Source organism: Megalobrama amblycephala, linkage group LG7 (assembly GCF_018812025.1).
Source record: "Megalobrama amblycephala isolate DHTTF-2021 linkage group LG7, ASM1881202v1, whole genome shotgun sequence".
NCBI lineage: Eukaryota > Metazoa > Chordata > Actinopteri > Cypriniformes > Xenocyprididae > Megalobrama > Megalobrama amblycephala.
The window spans coordinates 253,152-275,620 of record NC_063050.1 but is presented as its reverse complement, the minus strand read 5'-3'; the positions used below and the strand labels follow the sequence as shown (position 1 = coordinate 275,620).

At 36.4% G+C, this 22,469-nt stretch overlaps 1 protein-coding gene across 3 annotated transcripts in view; it reads right to left on the bottom strand.

Annotated features, from left to right (window-relative positions):
• Positions 1–11,237, bottom strand: part of LOC125271558 (NACHT, LRR and PYD domains-containing protein 12-like) — a 60,777-nt gene extending 49,540 nt beyond the window's left edge. For all 3 annotated transcript variants that reach the window (XM_048195613.1, XM_048195611.1, XM_048195614.1), the window contains exons 1-2: positions 11,138–11,237; positions 10,901–11,029 (exon numbers count right to left, since the gene is read on the bottom strand). The gene's annotated coding sequence lies outside the window, so the exon portion shown is untranslated. The remainder of the gene's footprint in view (positions 1–10,900; positions 11,030–11,137) is intronic.
• Positions 11,238–22,469: the final 11,232 nt, after the last annotated feature.

The window sequence follows — 22,469 nt, the reverse complement described above, 5'->3', positions numbered from 1 at the left end:
ATGACATCTCCTCTGCGCGCAAATCAAGCCCTCGCGTGCTCGTACACGACTCGCAGCACGCGCGTCATCACTTCCCACACTCGCGCTCGATCTTCTATTTCGCTCGCTCGCTTTTAAACTGTAGCCAATTTATTGACTGATTGATTGCATTATTATTATATGTCCTTACCAGATACTATATTAACTTGATTTATTATTATTTTTATGGAGCTGTAGCTGCTGGGGAAAAATGAGAACACAGTTATATTTGCTGTAGTTCACCGCTATTACCACTTTACTTCCACTAAACAGTATCTATGTTTACCCAGCCAAAATTATTATCAGTTCTCAGAACTACAGAAATGTGAAATGTGTGATTCTAAATCCAAAATTGCTTCATGTGGCTTTAGATGAAAGATAAATCACTTGTTCATATCAGTAAGCAAGAGTTGTTGTGCAAGCTTTTTGTTATCATTCTTTGTCAGTTTAATATATTGTCAGGTTAATATATTTTCCATTAAATACAGTATGAAAGGGTTTCAGCACTTTATCCCATTGAAAAGTTGCAGTTAAAGTTAAGATACAGTACACAGTATGAATGATCATACCCCTCTGAAACCCAATTTAGAAATTAATCTTTATATCTAAGACACATTTATTTATTTATTTATTTTTTAGTTTTTTTTTTTTAAATAACATTGTTCAGATGTGGTTAGTTGTACTCATTTATACTGTGCACTCTACTTACTTTTAAAGGGTTAGTTCACCCAAAAATTAAAATAATGTCATTAATCACTCACCCTCATGTCGTTCCACACCCGTAAGACCTTCATTAATCTTCAGAACACAAATTAAGATATTTTTGATGAAATCCGATGGCTCAGTGAGGCATGAACAATGACATTTCCTCTCTCAAGATCCATTAATGTACTAAAAACATATTTAAATCAGTTCATGTGAGTACAGTGGGTCAATATCAATATTATAAAGCCACGAGAATATTTATGGTGCGCCACGTGACTTTGGCGCTCCGAACCGCTGATTCGACACACAAGATTCATAACACTTCGAAGCTTCGGCCATCACTATATAAAATCGCTGTTTTGTTTTTTTGGAGCACCAAAAATATTCTCGTGGCTTTATAATATTAATATTGAACCACTGTACTCACATGAACTGATTTAAATATGTTTTTAGTACATTAATGGATCTTGAGAGAGGAAATGTCATTGCTGGCTATGCAGGCCTCACTGAGCCATCGGATTTCATCAGAAATATCTTAATTTGTGTTCTGAAGATGAACGAAGGTCTTACGGGTGTGGAACGACATGAGGGAGAGTAATTAATGACAATATTTTCATTTTTGGGTGAACTAACCCTTTAAAAGTAAGTAGAGTGCACAGTATAAATGAGTACAACTAACCACATCTGAACAATGTTATTTAAAAAAAAAAAACTAAAAAATAAATAAATAAATAAATGTGTCTTAGATATAAAGATTAATTTCTAAATTGGGTTTCAGAGGGGTATGATCATTCATACTGTGTACTGTATCTTAACTTTAACTGCAACTTTTCAATGGGATAAAGTGCTGAAACCCTTTCATACTGTATTTAATGGAAAATATATTAACCTGACAATATATTAACCTGACAAAGAATGATAACAAAAAGCTTGCACAACAACTCTTGCTTACTGATATGAACAAGTGATTTATCTTTCATCTAAAGCCACATGAAGCAATTTTGGATTTAGAATCACACATTTCACATTTCTGTAGTTCTGAGAACTGATAATAATTTTGGCTGGGTAAACATAGATACTGTTTAGTGGAAGTAAAGTGGTAATAGCGGTGAACTACAGCAAATATAACTGTGTGTTCTCATTTTTCCCCAGCAGCTACAGCTCCATAAAAGTAATAATAAATCAAGTTAATATAGTATCTGGTAAGGACATATAATAATAATGCAATCAATCAGTCAATGAATAAAGTTTAACTCACTTGCATCAGGTCCATTGATGAAGCTATGTCTAATCGTTTTACAACAGGCGTCCAATCACAACAGACTGGAAAAACTGAATTGACCAATGACATTTGAGGTTACACTGAAATAAGTAAAGTCCCGCCCCATGACTGTCAAAAATAAAAAGTGTTTGCGCCATTCGCGCGAGCGAAATAGAAGATTGATTTGCGTGCAGAGGAGATGTCATGCGCGCGCGGGTTTAAAATGAGCTTGCGGGCTCCCGTTTCCTCCCGTTTCCAAGCATCAGTTGTGTGCTCGGTTATTAATGGCATTATAATGCCGCCATAAATAGGCCAATATGATCTACTTTAACGCTGTAAAAATTAATTTAATTGATAATAATATCATTTAATACCGTCTGATCCAACCCACAAACCTTCATTTCATATAAAGGAAGTGCCTTTGAGGTCCGTGTACAATAAGGGTATCTTCCGTTCATTCATGTTTTGATTTGATATTGAAATCAGAAAAATGAGAAAACCGCACGTTTTTTCGTTTTTCATTTTTAAAATGAAAACGAAAAAACAAAAAACTGGCTTGATTTTTCTTTTTTCGTTCTGGGGTTGAAAACAAATAAGCAGTTTGAAAATTCGATCTCTACATGTGGGCGGGAATGAAACGCCTCTTTCCGCTGATTGGTCAACCAGACGTCAAACCATGTCGTCATCAGTTGTTCATCGGTTCCGCTCAACAGAATAAAAGTCCCTCGCTCTACAGCTGTACGGATTCTTAACGCGTTTATTCTACTACATTTAATCTAGTTCTATTGAAATATTAATTTACTTTGCAGCTGCACACAATTATCCCCATTCTACAACTTTAGCACACTGCCTGTTTTATTGAAGTGACCAACTATAAAAATCTAGCGAAGCTGCTCAACGCACTGGGCAGTGAATGTATAGGCACACATTGAATTAAAAAGTGCAAATCAGTAGCCGATGTAAATATGCAGCAGTCATAACTTTTGTTTTAGACAACACCCTGAGTTTTGGACATGGGATGAATTTGAAATATGACAAATATGAAAATATATTACATGTTATTAGTTCATCAAAGCGGTGCTATAGAGAGATGGACTTAAAATGCGAATTGGATGATTTGATGACGGAGGTGAACTCGTTTATGCCAATTTGAAATAGGCCATCACACATTTAAAAAAAGTAAAATAAATAAAGGGAAAAATGTTAAAACAGTGTTAAAAAATAACCATTATAGTGCACTCTTAAGAAGATATCAATTATACTTTATCAATATTAGGCTATATATCAAAACCCTGAAATAACACTAACAATAATGAGATTAAGAGTATTTTTATAGCCTATTTATTGTCATCTGTCTGTGTCAGAAATTAACTGTAATTGATTTAATTTATTTTCAGGGGATTTTGGGATTTTTTCCTAATCTTATTAAATATGTATGCTTTCTTTTATGTTAAGTTCTTAACCTGTTAACTGTCACCCCCACTTTTTTTCTTAGACAAGAAAATGCACTATACAAACTTAAATGGTTGTAATTCAAGAATACTTTGGAGTATAGACATAATCTTGTTTTAAAGATGAAATTGGCAGATTATTGTAGAAGTGAAATAACTTATGTAAGTGAAACAAAAAAAAAGTTATAGAAGTTTAAGTTTATGAAAATGTACAATGTAAAAATATAATATTTTATATTTTATATAAAATATATATTTTACAAAACAAGTTTTACTCTAAAACTGCAAGGAAATCAAAGCCAAAAATCTGAACAAGTTGTGTTCCAAATTTCAGGTTGATATCTCAAAAAATGAGCTTTCAGTAAGATTTTGTTTGGGCGCAGTACCACACTTTTTCACTAGATGACAACCAAGCTCCATTACTGAGCATATAAAGGCGCCTCCATTTCCATATATGGTTTGAGTGATCTGAACCATATATTTCCATTATTTTCATACAATTTATGAAGTAGACATCCTATATAGAAGTAGTATGGCAGAAGGTTTGGCAGAATTTGATATGAATTCAGCCTCTAATAAACATAAAAATAACATGTTTGTGGGTTATAGATCGCCGCCACAATCATAAATGTATTTTTTTTTTCTATTAAAAACATTTTCAGACTTTTTTTCTCAAAAAATTGAATGGATGTTATCTTTTGAACTCTTGGCATGAAAACAAACATGTTTCAACCAATCTTTAATGATTTTTCATGTTCATCGCTATTTCAAAATAAAGGTCTGAACATGCCTTATGAGTATGAAAATATGCTTGTTGCAAATTGATAAATTACTGCTCTTCTGTAATTTATTTTGAAAATCAGTCACCAAATATGTAAACTAGAGATTCTAAGCTTTCAAATGATATATAGTTTGTCAAGATTAGTTTAGTATAGAATATTACTGTTTTAAATATGTAACGGCTGTGGGCCCACCGGTGGGCCCGTGACAGTTAACAGGTTAAATTTAGTCAATTAAATTAGAATAATATGACGCTATAGGTTGTTACCAATTAAATCAGTATCAACCAGGCTTGCAGAGGTGTCAAAGAAGCACCACCTGCAGTTGCTTTTAGATTTATGAGTTGTTAGATTGCTCAGAGAGGGCAGTATATGTGTACGAATTAAAGTTTAGTCGGCAGAGAAATTAAAACACCGGTTTGTGTGACATTCATTAATACTCAGTATTAATGAATAATGAAATAAACTCAGAATATTGCCTTAAACAAAAGTTATAACTTTAAGAAAAGGAAAAAATAGCATGTTGCCTATTATATATATATATATATATATGATACACAAGGATAACTGAATATTTGACATTTGACATGTCCTACACTTCTCTATGAAAAAAAAAAAATAGAAACAAAATAGAATTGGCATAATATTCATAGCCTATCTATCATTTCATATCCATCCCATGTTGTCTAAAACAAAATACATTTTTACACTCAATGTTTCAAAGTTGTAGGCTGGGGGTAGGCTAGTTGTGTGAGGCTGCAAAGTAAATTAATATTTATGAGATAAACTAATATTTCTCATGATGAATTAATGTCTACACAGAATTAAGCCCCGACTCGAACGATTTGTGTCAAGCCATTCACTAGTCTGGCTATTTGATGAGAAAGACATAAAATGTAGAATAAATGCGTTAAGAATCTGTACAGCTGTAGAGCGAGGGACTTTTATTCTGTTGAGCGGAACCGATGAACAACTGATGACGACATGGTTTGACGTCTGGTTGACCAATCAGCGGAATCAGGCGTTTCATTCCCGCCCACATGTAGAGATCGAATTTTCAAACTGCCTATTTGTTTTCAACCCCAGAACGAAAAAAGAAAAATCAAGCCAGTTTTTTCGTTTTCATTTTAAAAATGAAAAATGAAAAAATGTGCGGTTTTCTCATTTTTCTGATTTCAATATCAAATCAAAACATGAATGAACGGAAGATACCCTGATTGTGTACGTTTTGATAGCTTGTTTTCCAATTTGAAATGAAATACGCAGAAACGAGAAAACGGTCGTTTCCCGTTTTTTCGTTTGTTAAAAAAAAAAAAAACGAGATTTTGACTCGATTTTCATTTTTTCGGGTCACGGATAGAAAATGGAAACACGACTTCAAAACTCGTTTTCCACATGTGGGTGGTCATTACACGCCCCTTTCAGCCGATTGGTCTATCAGATCTGAGCCAGTGACGTCATCTTCAGCTCGTTCAACAAAATAATAGTCCTCTGCTGCTATAGATGTCATAAATCGTCTTTCTTCTGTGCAAACTAAAGCGTATTTCACAGAAATATGTATGCACAGATAAAAAAAAAAGTTTAAAAAACCTACAGTAAATTTAATTAAGTCTGTTTTTAAGCTGTCATTGTGTTTTTAAAATGTAAAATGTAAATGCCTCTACATCTGTTACCAAGCGCATGACATTTGGGCTACTACCACCGATCAATAGGCTATAGGCCTACAGGCTATTCTCTATTATCGATCAGTGGCCACTGCACTCATTTTTTTTCTTATTTTAATGTTTTGTTTATATTTTATACATTTAAATTTAATCATTTAGCAGACGCATTCTTTGCAGTAGGCTATATAGCAGACTATGCAGTCATATTAGAAAATAGGCTATCCACTAGGTGGCGCACAGGGGCAACTATCACCATGGCCACGATAACCTCCATGCTGGGTTTCATCTTTTTTACAGTCTATGGTTTCGTCGAAAGGCGATGGCGATCCTTTGCCCCGCAGTAGATATTTTCATATTTTCAGTGTTATTTATACAGCAATACTAATGCGCTGTGAAGTCATCGATAAAAAATTAAGAGCAGCTTCTTAACACAAAATAGTTGGTGGTGGTGAATGTGTGTGTGTGTATGTGTTACATTTGTTTTCACGATATGTAGCCTATGGACAAAAAGACAAATATGAAATATAATAAACATAGGCTAATAAAACTCTTATTCCTGTTTGACATGTGACAACACCTAATAATGGTATCACCATCGGGGGGCTTTTTAGTTTTCCTTAGTTTATAAATGGCCATGCATATTTTATCTCTTAAATTACACATAGCACTAGAACTTTTATGAGAACACAGTGAACATTAGTATATGTCACAGTTTACTTGCTATCCTCACTTTTTCTGTCTTTCCTTCTTTCCGTCATTGTCCTGCATGGTTAGCCTCTTTAATGTGTGGAACTGCACCTATATAATATTGTTTCAAAACAATAAACAAATAAAATACAATAAAAAAATCCAGATTTCCTTTGGGAGAGGGACAAAAAAAATAGCTATGTGATTTCTTATCACAATCAATCATGGTAGCAAAACAGTTCTCTGCTCAGATGGCTAGAGAATGCCCTTTTTTGAATAACAACAGTATATTTTAAATACTTGTTTAATTGCATCTTTTTTTTATAAATGAAGGCCAGTATCACTTATACTAATACTGGTACTTATGTTTCTATGAAAATAATGAAATTTATATTTTTTACATTATATACATTCACATTACAGTATAACTGTGATCAATTTCAACATTTATTAGACTTTAAAAATAACTTTTAAGTTAAGAAAAATTGTTCTAAACACCAAATTAGGGTCTTTGGCTTGTAACAATAGTAGAATCCTTTTTGGTGCTAAATAGAGCCCCTTTTTCCAAAAGTTCCAAAAATAACTGCAGTTTATTTTCATTATTCAGCATCTTTATATTATTATTACAATCTGAATGGTAAAGAAATGATTTATCTTTTTAAGAAATAAATCATTTATATAATATATACATATGTATAGAATTTGCTATATATATTAAATACTATTTATTCTATTAGAATTTCCACCCTGTTAGTTTCACATTCCACCTTAGGTCTATAAATCTAACAGGGTGGAAAATTTTGAGCTAAGTTAGCCATAGCTCTTTGAGTGATCAACATTAAGATAGCTAACCTTCTACAGATAAACAGAACTTTTATAACTATGTAAGATTTGTTTTTACTTTTTTTTCAATAGGACAAACATTCTCCATAATATAGCCTAACAAGGTGGAACTTTAAGGGTGGGACAAGTAGGATAACATTTCAAAAACTAAAAAAAAGTTAGGAGTGAGAGTTGAAGCTAACCTCAGCTTGTACAGTTGAATTCCAGCAGGAAAAAGAAATGATGTCACTTCTTGAAAATGGTCACAATGAAATTGCTGTCAGTTTTGGAAGGCGAGAAAGTACATACTAACAGGGTGGAAGATGACTTCATTGAGGAAAATTAAAAAAAAATAACTATATTTTCACATGATTTATATGTATGATTAGAGGCAGTTTAGCCTAGTCTATAACATAATTTAAAAATATTTTGAGGTTTTTATCATTTCATGGTTTATATTTCTTGTGAAAGTTGATTACTTTGCACTGAGGACATGATAAATTTGAATGCATACATCAATAAAAAGGTGTGTAAAATACAAAATAGTTTTTAAAAAAGCTATTATCTCTGTTTAAGTGATAAAGAAGACCTAAATATACAATTTAAGCCATTTCTTAAAAATATGTGACTCATTTTATAAATAATATGAGTAAATAAATCATCGAGACAGTAAAAGTCACTGCATAACAGGAATGACCCGTATATTAAACATAGAACTTTTATTATCTTTGTAATTATTTTATTTTGTAAATATTCGTGGCTTACACAGTGGGGAAATTTCCTGTAATGCAGTTCTGTGAATGTTTTGAAAAACTTAAACTAAACGAAAATTATTGTTGCCTTTTCAATATCATTTCTGTTTTCATTTTCAGTTTCAACTGATGCAATCATCGTTTCATTAACCGACAAGATTAAATTAAATGTCTGTGAATCATTAAAAAAATCCCAGGGGTTTAGTTTTAGCCTACATGAACAAATAGCAGAATAAGCAACAGAACATGAGGATTCATCATCATCACGCACCTGTCGCGCTTCTGTGAACGGAGAAAAAAAGGATTAAATTATATAAAAGGTATAAATGGCCTATGTCTATGCGCAAAATTTATTTCACTTAAATAATTAACATATTACCAAAATAAAAGGGAAAAAATGCGACAATATGAGTGTCGGTTCATTTTTGAGAAGTTCACAGAAAGGAAACCGAGACAGCAGAAAATTTCTTTGTTTATTTTACGATAAAAATTTTTTTTTTTTTTATTGTGAGTGTACAAAAATAATTTAACCCTTCACAGATTCGAATGGTGTTACATATATTTGACCATAAATGTCTGAGTATTTTAAGTTGTTTTAAAAGAAAATTCAAGTGAACGCGTCGGCGCCTCACGCACACAACATCAGTTAGTAACTTGACATCGCAGCCTGTTAACTGTCAAAGTAACATACATTCAACCAAAGTTATACTGCTCATTTTAAGTAGTCTGTGTACAATAAAAGGTTTAAATAATAAATATAGTTTAGCCTCCAAATCGTGAATATTGAAACATTTGGATTTGTGTCAAATTAGAGAGGTAGCCTAGGTTATAACACCGGTTTCTGTTTCAGTTCAGCTCTAAATGAATTCGTTTTGGCTTAACATTTATATATTATTTTTGTCATAACTAAAATAGCTATGTAGCTGTAATTTTGATCTTTAATGTTTGATCTTTACATATTCCCTCAATCTTTTAACCATGGTGTTATTAACATTAGCCTATTCAGCAGGCAATGTTAGGCTATATAAAAAAAATAAATAAATAAAATAAATAAATAAATAAAGAGAGATGAGCTATTTCAAAATTGCTTACACTACTTATTTGTTGAGAGATTTCAAAATTGCTTACACTACTTATTTGTTGTGATTTATTCTATTTATTCAAAATAGAATAAAATAAAAACTGTAGTTTTTAAAAAAAAAATCTGTGCTTTTCATCCGCTCCTCTAGCGCAGTTTCACCATGCATATTAATCTACAAACAGCATTACAACAGTCTGTGTGCTGATTAACATTTCTGAAATAAACATTTCTGTGAAATACGCTTTAGGTTGCACAGAAGAAAGCCGATTTATGACATCTACTGATATAGCGGCAGAGGACTGTTATATTGTTGAACGAACTGAAGATGACGTCGCTGGCTCAGATTTGATTGACCAATCGGCTGAAAGGGGCGTGTAATGACCGCCCACATGTGGAAAACGAGTTTTGAAGTCGTGTTTCCGTTTTCTATCCGTGACCCGAAAAAATGAAAATCGAGTCAAAATCTCGTTTTTTCCGGTTTTTTTAACAAACGAAAAAACGGGAAACGACCGTTTTCTCGTTTCTGCATATTTCATTTCAGATTGGAAAACAAACTATCAAAACGGACACGGACCCTTTGACTATCTTTGTGGGTAACACTTTAGAATAATGGTCCGTCATTAATAAGTAACTATGCAGGAAGTAATGCAGGACAAATGAGTAGTTCTACATTAACACTTAAGCTACTACTATTAACTAATATAGAAACAAGCTTAACTAATCAGTAAGTAATATCAAATTTAGAAGATAGTTCCTTATTAGCTAATCGATAATTACCTAATGAGATTACCATCATTAATAACTATTAACTAACGGACAAATTGTAAAGAACATTATCGTGTCTGAGAAGTAATCAGTCATAATTTTTACTCTGAATATAGTTATAAAATGCATCATTAATTACTCAAGTGTTACCATATTCACTATGCAGGAACTACTAGGATCAGGACCATTATTTTAAAGTGAACAACATATTTTTTCACTTTAAAATAATGGTCCAGATCACTAGTAGTTCTTAAAGAATAACTAGGTACTTGATTAATTAGTGATGCATTTTATGACCACTTTGAGAGTAAAAAAGGACAATCTTCAAGAACTACTAGTGATCTGAACCATTATTTTAAAGTGAAAAAATATGTTTTTAACTTTAAAATAATGGTCCTGATCACTAGTAGTTCCTGCATAGTTACTATGTAACACTTGAGTAATTAATGATCCATTTTATGACCACGTTGAGAGTAAAAAAAGACAACTGCTCACATCTCAGACACTTTAATATTGTGATTAGTAATTAATTAGTAATTCTTTATAATTTGTCATAGTTACCTATTAGTTCTTAATGATGCCAATCTCATTCTCTAATTATTGATTAGCTAATAAGGAACTATCTTAGTCCTAAATTCGATATTATTTACTGATTAGTTAAGCTTGTTTCTATATTAGTTAATAGTAGTAGCTTAAGTGTTAATGTAGAACTACTCATTACTTCCTGCATAGTTACTTATTAATGACTGACCATTATTTTAAAGTGTTACCTCTTTGTGTACTAAAAAAGAAAGGTGGTTTAGTGGCCATTCTGTTTTGCAAACAAACCCGAGTCAACAAGTGAGCCAAAGATATATGGATCTAACAACATGCGATAATAATAATATGACATGAAATCAGAAGCAAATAACTGACCGTAAAGTGGTAATATTTGTGAGAGTCTCCGAAATGGCGTCTTCTCATCCATGAAGTTTAAACTTCTGCTTTCGATCCAGAGTGTTTCCTGAAGGAGAGAGTCGTGCGGAACTCACGTGACCCGGACCGCTGAGCGGCGAGTCAAAGTAAACTTTATGAATGAATTTGTCCTTCACGTCAGAAATAATGCAGAAGAATAATATAGAAGCGTGTAAGAAATACGCGAACTTCACTTACCATACACTGCATCAGCACAACAGTGTCGTGTGTTCTAGTTTTTAGATTGAGTAAATAGCACACAAACACCTGTGGACTCTTCACTAGCCTTGCATTTATTCTACTCCCTGACAACGCCCCCTCATGGGCGGAAAAGTATTCATTGTTCAAAGCATGTAATGCATTATGTAGTTTTACTACATAGAATATCCCACATCTCCAGGGGTTAAATTGGGATTGGGATTTGTTATGTGGGGGGCTCTGTGGTTTCAGGGGTGCATGTGTATGCAAAGACTACAAAATCCTATCATTTGACAAACTGTAAAATATAACAAGTTGAGAGAGCCCTCTGCTACGAACAATAAAATGCTGATCAAAATCATTCTATAGTGTGCAAAGCTACATCTGATGACAATAAAATCTTTCTGTAGGCCTGTGCCTTCTCCTTTGTGTCAGTATCAAATATAAGAGTGATGCTACCATTATAGGAGAGAATATAAATACAAAATACAGTGCTCGACATTAAGCCTTGTTTTGTGCTTGTCCTTTGGACAACTAAATTGGTCATTTACTTAAAGTAGCTTGCCTGGAAAAAAAAAAATAGGATTTGTGTGTGTGTGTGTGTGTGTGTGTGTGTGTGTGTGTGTAAATATAATTTATTCTGAAAAAAGCAACATTCTCATCAGTGTTTTATCAGCAGTGATATATTTAAATCTGAAATCTAATTAAATTCTAATTAAATTTATATTTAATCTTTCAAATTCTTACATTTGATTACAATTAAAATAGTAAGACACTATAGGGCTGTTACCAACTTAAATAATTTACACTGAAAAAGTACAACTGCAATAATGTTTTGAGATTCTTTAAATATTTTTGAATATCCAAATGAAAAAATGTTGAAGGGAAATTTATACTTTTAAACATGAAATTAAACTGCCAGTAGATGGCGGCAAGTGACCTTCTTAATGAGAGAGCCGAATCATTCAAGAATGAAGCAGTTGTTTATGATTGGGCCATTGAATCTTCACTCAACCGATTCGTTCAAAATGCTGAATCATTCGAAACGGCTGAGCTGCGAGATGCGCTGCTTCTGCTTTGTTTGGAACTATTTTCTCTGCTACAATAGAACAAAAAACAGGCATATTGCACCTAAAACTTAAGTGTTTAATATTAACTACTTGTTTATTGAACTGTTGTATGAAATTTAAATCGAGGTGATATTCAGGAATTCAGCACTTTCGGTCATGTGATGCTTAACTTTATCATATGTCGTAAATAGCTAACTATAAAAACCCCACATATTGGATTTTATTGCAACATGATAACTGAGTTTCTTTGTGTGAGCAGAGCTCATTTGTTTTGAATTCTCCTCAAGAGGTTGAGCCTCAACAGAGCAATATCACCACCAATGTACATTACATATATTACTATCCACTATCAATCGCCACTTAAGCTAGATTTAATGTCGAGTGTCGAGCCCTGGTAAGCCTATGTGCCGGGGCTCAGCCCCGGACGGCCCCGGCCCAATTTAACCCCTGCACATCTCCCCTTTTAACAAAGAGATAACAATGAAAACGAAGTGTTGAGACATTGACATCTTATACTGAGTAAACATCACTTAGAACACAACTCAACAATGAGCAATAAACAATATCTTTTGCACAGACAAACATTACTTGAACACTGTGCACTGAAAAAAAACACATCAACAGTTACACATAACCACCAGTTAAGTTTATATATTTCCCACATTTTCCAGCAACCTTTCCCCTTTTTGTCTTTTTTTTTAAACCCAGGGGTAAACCACCTGACTAAGGTTACAGTAAAGTGAATACAAATCCAGTCCTTTAGGTTTCATGACTGGCCTCCCAGATCTGGTTCTAATAACTACTCCTTTTGGACTGACAGAATATGTGTAATGAATCGGGACTAAAGGTAAGATCCATATGCAGAGCTTTTATTAAAAGTGAGCGTGGTCGTACAGGCAGGGTCAAAACAGGAACAAACAGGAACAGGCAGAGTCGTAGTCAGGGTACAGGCAAAGGATCGAGGCAGGCAGCAATGGGTCGTAAACAGGAATCAGGCAAGAACAGTAACAAACAGGAAGACAGGGAGATAACGCTTAGAATTGCACACTGGGGAAACAAGACTTCACGGTCAGGTGGTGTGTGTGAAAGTCCTTTATAGTCCTGGTAATGAGCTGCAGCTGGGTGTGGTGATTAGTGTGGAATGTGTGAATGTGACTGGCAGAGAGGATTATGGGGAATGTAGTCCGGGAAGTGACAGGAACAGACAGTGATCACAACAATATGTTTGAGGTGCCAGGGCATTTGTGTCTCTGTAATGTTCTCAGACAACTGCGAACCAGCCTGGGTGTCGCAACCACCCTCCATGGTAATGAGGAAATGACAGTTCCTCCGAACAGTTCCATGAGGCACATCCACTTGGTAAGAACGTGGTGTTGGATAATCTTCCACCACAGTTCCCATCACCTTTTGATCCGTGACCCACACCTGATCGCCAGGTGCGAACTTGTTTAGGTCATGCACTCAATGACGGTTGTTGAAATATCTCATGTCAACAATTCTTTTCTCTTTCTCCCGAACACTTAAGGTGATGCTATCAGGTAACATCAGGTCCAGAAGTCTTGGGAAAGTTGGCACCGTAGTACGAAGACGGCGTCCCATGAGCAGCTGGGCAGGGCTGTACCCATTGTGAAGTGGAGTTGACCTGTATGACAGTAAGGCAAGGTAAGGATCTTGCGCTTTTTTGAGGAGGTTTTTTACAGTCTGTACAGCCCGCTCGGCCTCATCATTGCTGCGTGGATGCTTCGGGCTACTAGTGACATGTTTGAAACCATAAGTAGCTGCGAACTTCGAGAAAGTGCTGGATGAGAACTGTAGTCCATTATCGCTCATTAATGTCTCTGGAATGCCGTGGCGTGCAAAAATAGACTTTAGGTGTGTAGTGACATCTGCAGAGCTGGTGAGTGTTAGATTTGACACCTCGACATACCGTGAATAGTAATCCACAACTAAAAGGTAGGTTTTCCCTTTCAGAACAAACAGATCTGTCCCTAGCTTTTGCCAGGGCCTCTCAGGAAGATCAGTTGGAATTAATGGTTCAATGTGATTGGTGCGCTCCTTAATGCAAGCATGGCATTTCAGAACCAGCTCGTTCAATTGCTGGCTAAGTCCCGGCCACCACACACTTTGCCGTGCACGTTCCCTGCATTTAATTACTCCTTGATGCCCTTCATGCAGCCTGGCGAGGACATCATTCCGCAATGCAAAGGGAATAACAAGTCTTGTACCCTTTAGAAGAAGGCCGTCTTGAACAGATAGATACGCTCGTTCAGACCAGTAATGCTTCTCATTTCCTGTGCACCAATCGGACTCGGGCCACCCGTCCTGACACATTCTCATGATATTTGAGCAAACACTGTCTGATTTGAGGTGTTCTCTCAAGTTATCCAGGAAAGATTGGCTTGCTGGGAGATGCTCCACAATGCTGTCCACGTAAATGTTAGTGCTTTCCATGAGCTCATCATTTGTTTTTTTTTCATCAGCAGGTAGTGGAGCACGCGACAGAGTGTCTGCAGTCCATAAGCCCTTCCCTATGAGAAATCTTGTATGAATAGCGCATCAGTCTCATTCGGAAACATTGGATGCGGGGAGGCAGGGCATCCAGTTCCTGGCCACCTAGGAGACTCAACAATGGTTTGTGATCAGTTTCCATCTCGAAATGTTGGCCAATCTAAAAGTCACGAAATCTCTCACATGCCCAGGTCAGCCCCGGGGCCTCCTTTTCTACCTGTGCGTACTTTTGCTCAACAGGAGTAAGAGACCGTGACGCGTAGGCAACAGGTCTCCAATCATCACCCTCTTTCTGCAGCAGGACTGCGCCTAGTCCGTACGACGACGCATCTGCAGATACTTTGAGTGGCTTGTTTGCATCATACAAGGCCAGCACTGGTGCAGATGACAAGTCTTCCTTCAGGTTCTTAAAGGCTCTAACTTGTTCCCCCCCCCCAATACCAGCAGTTTTTCTTGGACAGAAGATCTCTGAGGGGTTTATCTTTTTCTGCCAGATGCGGAATGAATTTTCCCAGCTGGTTGACCATACCAAAGAAAACTCCTGAGCTCAGTGACATTTGTTGGCTCTGGCATCTCCTGGACCGCTGCTGTCTTGGTTGGGTTTGGTTGCACTCCTGTGTCTGAGATAATGTGACCGAGAAACTTGACTACACGCTGCGACAAGTCACATTTGTCTAAGTTGAGGGTGACGCCAGCATTTTCCATCTTTTGGAGCACTGCGTGAAGGCGCACATCATGCTCCTCTTGAGAACGCCCCCACACAAGCACGTTGTCCATGTGACAGACCACTCCGTCCAAGCCTTCCGTGACTTCAGTTACCATGCGATTTTGGAAGTGCTCAGGTGCCGATGCGACACCAAAGGGCAACCGGTTAAAGAAGTACCACCCAAATGGTGTAATAAAAGTCGTCAGCTTGGCAGACTGCTCGGCTAGCGGAATTTGCCAAAATCCCATGTTCACATCTAGCTTGCTAAAAACACAAGCTCCCGCTAACAATCCAAGGGTCTGTTCAACCAAGGGAAGAATGAATTTCTCCCTTCGCACAGATTCATTGAGCTTTGTTAAGTCAACGCAAATGCATGGATCGCCAGACTTTTTAGGCACCACGACAATGCCTGCACACCACTCTGTAGGTTCTTCCACCCTACTAATGACTCCCATTTGCTCCATGCGTTGGAGCTCATTTTTAACTTTTGGCATGAGTGGAAGTGGAATGCGGCGTGGAGTTTTGAGGGAAAATGGAACTGCTCCTGGGCTCAGTTTAATGGTGTATGGCCTCTGTAACAGTCCTAGCCCACTGCACAGCTTTGGATAGCGTTCCTGTAGAGTGTGAATGCTTATGCCATCAACACGTGTGACAAGACCCAGTTTGGTGATGGCGGGTCCACCTAGCAGTGGTGAGTGAAGACTCTTAACAACATACAGATCCTCTAATGTATGTTTGTCTCCTTTCTGAAGCAGCATGCTTGAAACTCCAATCACGCTGAGTGGTGAGCATCCGGGTCCAAGTAAGGGCTTGGTCACTTTCCGGAGTGCTGGTTTGTTGCCTTCTTTGAATGGCAACACATGGTCTGGAACACATGGTCATGGAACACATGGTCTGACATAACAGTGACATCAGCACCTGTGTCGAACATCACAGTCCTTTATTTTAATATCAATCAGCCAGGGGTCACCCTCAGCAATCACAGTGCCTAAAAATATGCCAGCGTCCTGTTCTTGAATCTCATTCACCTTTCTCGATGAAAGACACACTTTTTGGTAGTAACCCCTTTTCCCATAGGCATGACACAATACAGTATTTGCAGGGCAGTGCGCTTTTGGGTGAGCTTTTTCCACACTTGTGACATCTTGACTGTGGCTGTTTAAACTTTTCTTTTGCTCCATGAGCACCTTTGGCTCTCTTTCTGCTTTGAGATGGCTTGCTTTTGCTTATGACTCTGTCTACGGAGCCAGATGTTTTAGCATTAACACAATCACTACGCAGGTTACTCTGCTGCTGCTTCACTGCTTCAGTCTGTCTTGCCATATCGATGGCTTTTTCAAGCATTAGATCTTTGTCTAACTGCATTCGCTCCAACAGACGTATGTCATTCAGCCAGACGACTAACCTGTCTCTGATGAATTCGTCATGCAATGGCCCATATTTGCAGTGCTCAGCCAATGAGTACAGTGCAGTCACGAAGGAGTCGACAGGTTCGTTTTCCCCTTGTTTTCTCATGTTGAAACGTGCTCTTTCATAGATTATGTTTTTCTTCACAACAAAGAAAACTTGAAAACCCTCCTTCACTGCGTCATAATGCTCCATATCTTCGTTCGTCAAGTTCAGCCCTTTTAAAATGTCGTCCGCTTCATCGCCCATACAATACATGAGTGTATTTATTTGATTGACTTGCGTGGAAGTGTGGAGATTACTGGCCTCTTCCCCCTGGCAGCTGCATCACCTGGAGCGCGTTGACTTCTCGCAACTTGTTCCATGACTTTGCGACTTCACCTCTCATAAAGCTTAACTTGCCCCGAAACAAAACTTCTTCCACAAGCCTATTAGAGTATCCTACTCTGACACCATGTCGTGTTTTCTACATTGTAAAAAATGAATGTGATTTTAACGGTAAAATATTGTAAAAAAGCTACGGAAAAAATTGTAAATAGGTTAACAGTAAGTTCCCGTATTATATACAGGGAAAAACTGTAAAAGCTCTTACCAAACATTTATGCAATTTTCACAGTAAATTGCTGTAAATTTTACAATTTTTATAAGAAGGACAAAATCGATGTATAATTTACAGTCAAAATCTGTAAAATGATGTTCCCACAATTCCCTGTGTGACACTCCACATTTGAAAGTATTTTATTTAAATAATCATGTTTATGTTATCAGTTATGTACATTAGGGTTTTATGTTACATCTTCTGTTGTTTATTAATGAATGTTTATTGCATTATTTAAGTGTTGTGGGTTACCATGATGGTGTTTTGCGTTTGCGTGAATGACTCTTTGCACCTTCTTTATATTAGTATATACTTCAGCTCGTGGAAAAGCTACTTGTGATGAACTCTGATTCTTCATGTGGCTTTCTCTTTTACTACCTGCATTATTATGGTGGTTGTCAGTATATGTTAAAGGTACAAAACAGATTTTAGTAGTAGTGTGCATTGTTGAATTTATTGGTTTACATTCAAATTTTTTTAAATTACAGTTTTATACTGTAAAATTTACAGTTTGTTCTATAAATGTAATTACAGTTTTTCTGTATTTTTTACAAAATTATTCTGGCAACCACAGCTGCCAAAATTATTTCGTAAAAACTACGGATTCTTTTTTACAGTGTAGTTTTTAGAGTGAGTAAATAGCACACAAACACTCTTCACTAGCCTTGCATTTATTCTACTCCCCAACAACACCCCCTCATGGGCGGAACAGTATTCAGTGTTCAAAGCATGAAATGCATTATGTAGTTTTACTACATAGAATATCCCACAAACAGGAGCTATTACCAGCACTGATCCTTGACGTTTTTCTACAAAAAAACGAAAGTATCACATTGGGTTCCCACGTCCATTTGTTGACTCTAATTCACCTAATTCACTGTGTTTTGAAATCGGCCATCACTAGATAAGTCATTATTTTGTTTTTTTGTTGCACCAAAAATATTCTCGTGGCTTTATAATATTAATATTGAACCACTGTACTCACATGAACTGATTTAAATATGTTTTTAGTACATTAATGGATCTTGAGAGAGGAAATGTCATTGCTGGCTATGCAGGCCTCACTGAGCCATCGGATTTCATCAAAAATATCTTAATTTGTGGTCTGAAGATGAACGAAGGTCTTACGGGTGTGGAACAACATGAGAGAGAGTAATTAATGACATTATTTTTAATTTTTGGGTGAACTAACCCTTAAGGGTGAAGTCGGGTGAAGGGGATCATTTTCATTGCATGAACGCCCACAAATTCAGAAACGCCCACTTTTGTTCCACAAACTCCATGAGAATGACTGTATGATCCTTTCCGCAGTTATCTTTTACTAAACAGATCTCACTTCCCCATTAACTACCACATAGCATTTATTTTTCCTACTATGATTACTTCCTCTTTAGGATGCTTTTCAGCTACTTCCGGTTCAGAACTCCTTTGGCTAGGAAGAAGGCTTATGGGAAATCTTTTGTGCCCAATGCAGGAACTATTTTAAACAAGGTTAAGTGATTGTGTGTGGGGTTGTTTTTTAACCTTAAAGATGTTTGTTTTAAATTGAATTGTGCGTTGTGGATTGTATGTATGTATTGTTATGTTGTTAGACAACACGTGTCAGGACCCACTCATTGTCGTAATCATACCCTAGATCTAATACTGTCGCATGGAATTGATATTGATGCTGTTGAAATTCTACAGCAGAGCGATGATATATCAGATCATTATTTAGTCTCGTGTATAATACAGTTAGCCAAGGCTACAAAACCACCACCCAGCCATAAATATGGTAGAACCATCACTTCTACCACTAAAGATTGCTTTATAAATAATCTCCCCGAGCACTTTCATCGCCTTAGTATACCTGACAACTTAGAAGACCTCGATGTTGCAACAGAAACTATTGACTCTCTCTTTTCCAGCACATTTGATGCAGTCGCTCCTTTACGTCTAAAGAAGATTAAGGAAACTAATCCAACGCCGTGGTATGATGAGCACACTCGGGCTCTAAAACAAGCTGTGAGAAAAGCAGAACGTAGCTGGAAGAAAACAAAACTAGAAGTTTTTCGCCTTTCGTGGAAAGAAAAAATTATTGAGTACAGAACGGCAATAAGAAATGCTAGATCTACTTATTTTTCAAATCTCTTAATAGAAAACAAACATAATCCTAGGTATTTATTTGACACAGTGGCTAAATTAACTAGAAACAGAGATTCAACTGCTGACGTTTCCAAAGAGCACAGCAGTAATGACTTTATGAACTTCTTTACTTGCAAGATTGACAATATTAGAGAGAAAATTAAAAACATCCAACCGTCTACAGTTTCGCTTCAGACAGTGCACTGTAGTGTCCCTGAGGTAAAACTAGAATCATTCGCCGCTATAGGAGAGGAAGAATTATCTAAACTTATCAAATCATCAAAATCAACGACATGTATGTTAGACCCAATGCCGACTAAACTACTGAAAGAAATGCTTCCAGAGGTCGTAGGTCCACTTCTTGATATAATTAATTCATCTTTAACACTAGGATACGTCCCAAAAACTTTTAAGCAGGCTATTATTAAACCTCTTATTAAAAAACCTCAATTAGATCCGAGAGATTTAGTAAATTACAGGCCAATCTCGAATCTACCTTTTCTGTCAAAGATACTAGAAAAGGCAGTTTCAACACAACTGTGCTCCTTTTTAGAAAGAAATGGAATCTGTGAGGATTTAGACCATACCATAGTACTGAGACTGCTCTCGTTAGAGTTACAAACGATCTACTCTTATCATTCGATCGTGGCTGTATTTCTCTATTAGTGTTATTAGATCTCAGAAATTTCTTATTATTAAATTCAGAAAAAACTGATATCCTAATCTTTGGACCAAAAACTTCCTCACGAAAAAACCTTGAATACTCTCTAACACTTGACGGGTGCTCCATTAAATCTTCGTCCTCAGTTAGGAACCTGGGTGTGCTCTTTGATACCAATCTTTCATTTGAACGTCATGTTTCTAGTATCTGTAAAACCGCCTTCTTCCATCTAAAAAATATATCTAAATTACGACATATGCTCTCAATGACAAATGCGGAACAGTTGGTTCATGCATTCATGACCTCAAGGCTAGATTACTGTAACGCTCTACTGGGTGGTTGTTCTGCTCGGCTTTTAAACAGACTACAGTTGGTCCAAAATGCGGCAGCTAGAGTTCTTACTAGAACCAGAAAGTATGACCATATTAGCCCAGTTCTGTCAACATTACATTGGCTCCCTATTAAACATCGTATAGATTTTAAAATCTTGCTACTTACTTATAAAGCTTTAAATGGTTTAGCTCCCCAGTACCTAAGTGAGCTCTTAATGCATTATAGTCCTTCACGTTTATTGCGATCTCAGAATTCAGGCCAGTTGATAATACCCAGAATATCAAAATCAACTGAAGGCGGCAGATCCTTTTCCTATTTAGCACCTAAACTCTGGAACAATCTTCCTAGCATTGTTCGGGAAGCAGACACACTCTGTCAGTTTAAATCTAGACTAAAAACACATCTCTTTGCTCTTGCATACACATAACACATTATCAATACATTAACATTTTTCAAATCCGTTAAAGGATTGTTACGCTGCAATAATTAGGTCGGCCGGAACCGAGAACATTTCCTATAACACTAGATATACCTGTACATCAGAATAAGAATGGCATCTACGCTAATATCTGTCTCTTTGCTTATCCTGAGGTTTGCCGGGTGCTGGATCCAGGCCGTATCCAGATCAGATGGAGAACCTGTGGAGACCTGACTACAACGTAGCCCAGGAGACAATGGGCCTACAGATCCAGTCCTGGCTGCATCTATAATTCAGATTTTTAATCCCCGTATCCGCTTACATATATTTATATATAATCTATTTTTTCTCTATAATACAAATGTATAATTCAGATTTTGATCTCCATATCCATTTACATATATTATATATATCTTCCAAAGGGTTTTTTCCCTCCTAGGACTTTTTCCCAGTGTTAACACGCTGGGTTTTTCTCCTAGGGGTTTTTTTCCACCCCTGGGAGTCAGCCGACATTGGCTTAATGTAGCACCATCTTGTATATGTTACATATTACCACGCTTGCTTGTACAGCTTATTTTTAACCACTTCTCTTTTTTTTTTCTGTGCTTCTAATATGTAAAGCTGCTTTGAAACAATTACCAATTGTAAAAAGCGCTATATAAATAAATTTGACTTGACTTGACTTGTTGTATTGTATGAGAGCCTTTCAACCTAAGAAAAATTTCTATCATTGCTGACAGACATTAAAGATTCTCTGAACTCTGATAGTAAATGGGGGCGAGATTTGTTTGGTTACTGACATTCTTCTAAATATCTTCCTTTGTGTTCAGCAGAACAAAGACATTCATACAGATTTGGAACAGCTTACAGGAAAGTAAATGATGACAGAAATGAGACTGTCTTGATGTGTCTGACAATTGCGACCTCCAGAGGACGCAGACTCTGAAATAAGACACAGCTACAATCATAAACGGTAATGAAGAGTCCAGTCAAATGTCAGAATAGTGTGAGTTGACGTCAGTGTTTTATGAACATCTCCCTCTGGCAGCACGTCACATTTTGCCATCTTTGATATCAACTATAGTCAGTGTCACTATGGATGAATGAATAACACACTATACATGTCATTTCTGAGGTTCTCCCTGGTAAAACAGTCTTGAATTTTCATTCTAACACATCTGCATTCAGACATAATGTTTTATACATAAAAATGTTATTGAAGCTTTACAAAATTTATCTGGCTAGTAAATCTGAAGAACTGACTTTAAAAACAAAACAACAAAAAAAAGGACATGGAGAGTTTAATGCACAACACCAACATCCACAAAGAGTTTCTTACATGATTTATTTCTAGACAATATCATATATTTGCTCCTGGAATTACTGTAATATCTCTAAGACACAGATCTGACCATCTTCACTTTATTGTGAAACTTTAAAATTTGCATTCATTTAATTCAGCTAAGAGGTCTTCTATTGGTCGCAGTGTTCATGTGATATGAATTCA